Below are 4,815 nucleotides of genomic sequence, written 5' to 3'. Positions count from 1 at the left end.
TATGTAAAACCAGTGTTGTCCCCTGTATCCTCATGTCGTACCTTACAACTCTATTCCTCATCATTCTGTATATCTACTATCTTCTACATTGTGATCTAAATACCCCAGAAATTCCACTTTGCTTTACTTTAAAAAAAATTCTCTCTTAATGTTAGAGGTTGGTGTGTGTGTGTGTGTGTGTGTGTGTGTGTGTGTGTGTGTGTGTGTGTGTGTGTGTGTGTGTGTGTGTGTGTCTGTGTCTGTGTCTGTGTGTGTGTGTACAAAAATCAAAAGACAACATTTTTCCTCATATAGAATACATCTTTGAGGCATTCTAAGTTGTGGCTAATGGGAGAAGTCTCTTGCTATTTTAAGGATGAAACAGAAAAATATATTTGTGCATGCACACAGTTGCTTTATTAATCTGTAGTTGAACACTGAACTTCGATTTATATCTTAGCTGTTGTTGTGAATAATGTGAATAACAATGAACTACAGATATGTTTATGAGTTACCCAGAGAGAAATAATTGCATGATTGGTGGTTCAGATGATATTTCAACTTTTCCTTAGAAAATGGCATACTACTTTCTACAAGGAGAATACTAACCTGTATTTTGACAACGAGTGTAGAAAATTTCCTTTTCTCCACACTCTCACCAGACAATATTATTATATTTTGAGTTTTTTTTAAAGGGAAGGTTTTTACCGTGTGCAGTACCTAAGACTGGCCTTAGACTCAAATCCTTTTACTCCAAACCCCTAAACGCTTGGAATTACAAGCCTTTACCACCACATCTGGTTCCTTCGTTTTTTTGATAAGAGTTATAATAGTTATGAAGTAGTATCATAGTAATTTTGAATTACATTTCTCTAATGACTTCTGTTCACAAAGCATTAAGCCAGCATAGAAGTTTTTTTTAATTTAATTTTATTTTATTTGTGAACATACTGTACAGAGGAGTTACAATTACATGGGCAGGATAATGCGTACATTTCTTACCAAGCATTGCAGCCTCCTCCTTTGTTTACCCTTCACATCCCTTCCCAGCCTCCCCCCTCCCTCCCAATACCAATCCTTCTCCTTCCCCCCTCTCCCCCCCCCGCACCGACGTTGTAAAGCTCGTTTTGGACATGACAACTTGTACTTCTCATTGTTGCAACAGGTCCAACCTGTTTTATTAAATGCAACTTTGTAAATCGACTGGCGATATTCAGGGCTTTTTGGAAAACATGTCTATTCAGAACTTTTGTCCATTAGTTATCAAGTTTCTTGTTAATCTCATCTTTAATCTATCTATACAAAATCAATAATTAATTCAAGGTAGTAGAAAGAAAAAAATAAATTGCTAACATTTTTCAATTTCAATAACATGATACTGCTTAAATTATTTTCTGTTTATGCTTGAGACTCAATTTAGTTAGACCTTTTACAAGGCTATATGTGTTTTATTTATTTTACGTTGATGGTTCTTTCTAAACCTGTGTGAATCATTTCCCTTGGTTTCTTTCTGTGTCATGTGGTTCAGATTTCAAAATGAAGAATAAATGGAAAGAAGCAAACAAAAAATACAGTTCCTCTAATCTTATGATGCCTCTACAAAAATGAGGAAAGAGTTCCTCTTTCTAAGGACATATGTTAGAATATCAAAAAGACAATTCATTCTTCTAGGTCTTCCTTATCTTTGTGATGTAACTTAAATGATGTAAAACACAATATACTGTTCAGATATTTTTATGTTTTATCAGGTTTGCACATCTTCATATGGTCTTCAGCTCAGTCTACAACATTCCTTGATGATTCTCTCCGTGATAGTATTACACTACGAAAACATGTGATAACCAGTTTGATTTACAGCATGAGAAGTTATCCACCTGGCTTCCTTGGAAGCAGAGCATGGTCAATAGATAACATTACTTCTGGTTGCTCACTGCATGTAATGGTTTCTCTAATACTTATTGTATTCTATTTAGGATTTAAAAAACCCTTGGCTCAACTCAAAGCTCATTCATAGAAGTTTATTTTAAATATTTCATGAATTTTATGTCTCTTAATTCTAAAGATAACATTTGTTATAAAACTAACGTTATTATCATTTTAGTGTTGGGAAAAATTGTAATTAAAGACAGTAAGTGCATGGCCCAAAGACACACGGTGAGGAAGGAAATGAGTCAAAGTTTCCAAAGGTCTTTCAGCAATACAAAAAAGGTAGGTCAAATCTTTATATTTTCTTACTCTCTCAATTCAATAGTCATATTGTCCAAGAAATAATAGCATACCAAATATTGCCCATGGTGATTGTTTTCTGTCACATTTTGTATTCAACACAGACTGTGTTGGTGACATTGGGTTACCATGCACAGAGCTGAGCCGATAAATTGAGATCCAAATAGAGGTAAATTTCTTCTGTCCCACAGTTCCATTATCCTTTTTAAAAAGTACTGAAACTTTTAAATATCATCCCTTACTGTCTTTTAAGAATCCAAAAACCAAATACATTCACACATAACCACTCCTAAAGGCTTTCAAAGTAGGAGATTATTCTGAAAGCCTTGTATTAGTTGGTCACACCTGTAATCCTATCTACTCGGGATATTTACTCAGGAGCCTGAGATCTGTGGATAACAGTTGAAAGCCATTCAGGGCAAAAAAATCATGAAATTATTTTTCAATTTTTTTTAATGAACTAGCAAAGAGCCAGCAATGGAGTTGTAGCTCATATTGTAGCTCAACAATCTAGAGATGAAAGGCCTAGCAAGACCTTGAAACCCTGATTTCAAACTCTGAGCATGACAACACACATGCATATGTGTGTGGGTGCACAAATGAGGTCACACGCACATACACATTTATTCATATTTGCTCCATTCTTTTACTCTCTCAATTCAATATTCATATTGAATATTGGGGTTATATTTACATGAGCAAGGTAATTAGTACATTTCCTAATAAGCATTGTTATGTCCTCCTTTATATATCCCCTACCATCCCTTCCCTCCCACATCCAGAATTATGCTCCCCTCCCCCTTTCTCCCCACCTAAATTTTAAAGTTCGTTTTTCAACATAGTGTCTTGTGCATCTCATTGTTACAATGGGTCAAACAGTATCCTTATTTGAGCATTTTTTCCCCTTCCCATCCCCAAATTAGAGAAGCGTACATACAAGATGTAGGGGAACCAACTTCAAATACAATGAAAACAGGGGTTATAGCGTGGAGAAGGAACATATAAAGAAACCGAAAAATGACATAGCACATTATAAGTACGTTAGAAACAATAGCAAGAAACAAACAAACAAAAAAAAAAACTCGTGTCCTTATCTTGGTGTTCATTTCCCTTAACATCATCATATCTGGTCGTATGCACATAGCTTTTGACCTATTCTGCTTATCCTAGACATATATTCATTATTGAAAATAAGGGAAACCATGGGACCTATGTTTCTTTGGGCTTGGCTTACTTCACTTAATATAATTTTTTCCAAGCCTTTCCATTTCCTAAGAAATGGGGCGATGTCATTCTTTCTGATGGAGGCATAGAATTCCATTGTGTATATTTACCACATTTTCTTGATCCATTCATCTACTGAGGGGCATCTGGGTTGGTTCCATATCTTAGCTATGGTATATAATGCGGCAATAAATATAGTTGTGCTGGTAGTATTAGTATGTTCTTGTTTGTGATCATTTGGGTAAATCCCCAAAAATAAGATTGCTGGGTCATATGGGATCTTTATGTGGAGTCTTTTGAGGAACCTCCAGACTGCTTTCCAAAGTGGTTGAACAGTTTACACTCCCACCGACAATGCCGTACGATTCCAGGGTGGGCATATGCCCTCCAGCATCTGTTGTTGTAAACATATGGAACGATCCAGGAATTTACAGGTTATCCATGTGCAGGGGCCATGATAATCTTCTCAGTATCATTCCAATGTTAGTGTATGTGATGCTGAATTGAGTACAGACCATTTTTATATAAAAAGTGTAATTAATTTTATTAAACTAGAAAATTCAACAAAAAATAAGTTCAAAATAATTGTCATGAAATTTTAGAACCAAATATTTCTTACATAAACACACATTTAAATATAAAGTCTAGATTGATATGTCAAAAACAAAATAATTCAAGATATTTGTTGTTCAAGAGATTTGTAGGAGGAGGAATTCAATTATTCTATTCAAGGCACCTGTCATAATGAACACTGCAGCAAGTGTTACGGTTTGTTAAAAGTTTTAATGTTTTACCTATGTTTAATTTTGGGAATTTGCTTATATATGCCAAAATTAGGACTGTTTGGCAAGTATAAACTTTTCTATAAAGTATTTAAGATTTATGGTAGCAAACATATACTACTAATTATGTACATTTCAGAGTTTATAGAAACTTTATTAATGAGAAGTTGCAAAGTCTTTGTGTAAAGAAGCAGAGTGAAGAGTTAAGACTTTAACTACACAGTTTCTTTTATAACTTTAGGGATTCCTAACTTTATTTGTTATCGAGAAACAAATGATGATGTAAGCCATAAACAAATGATGAGATGAGCCATAAATGGTAATCTTAGTGGCTAATTTTAAAGACTACTCATATTCTATAAAACTCTTTTTGAACATCATAAACTGCCAGAGCCTGCAGGCAACGAAAGGGAATCCAGAATTAGGGGGCCAGGACGGAAAAATAAAGACATAAGACAAAGGATGGGGTCGGGAGGTCTGCAGCTCAAGACTAGAGTACCGTTTATTTTTAACTCTCCTTATTATATACTATTAGAATTCAAGAGGTAACCTAAGGTCACCATAGTGCAGAAAAAGAAGGAAAATTTTAATAAAAACAAGGTGC

General features: G+C 34.7%; 1 non-coding gene across 1 annotated transcript; it reads right to left on the bottom strand.

Moving 5' to 3' along the window:
* Positions 1-3,833: 3,833 nt before the first annotated feature.
* Positions 3,834-3,940, bottom strand: LOC138804768 (U6 spliceosomal RNA). Its single transcript, XR_011365346.1, has one exon. It is a non-coding gene; the product is annotated as a U6 spliceosomal RNA (small nuclear RNA).
* Positions 3,941-4,815: the final 875 nt, after the last annotated feature.

This window comes from Dipodomys merriami, unplaced genomic scaffold, assembly GCF_024711535.1.
Source record: "Dipodomys merriami isolate MVZ:Mamm:240054 unplaced genomic scaffold, mDipMer1.0.p SCAF_371, whole genome shotgun sequence".
Lineage (NCBI taxonomy): Eukaryota > Metazoa > Chordata > Mammalia > Rodentia > Heteromyidae > Dipodomys > Dipodomys merriami.
The sequence above is the reverse complement of the archived record's forward strand: the minus strand, read 5'-3'. Positions and strand labels throughout refer to the sequence as shown.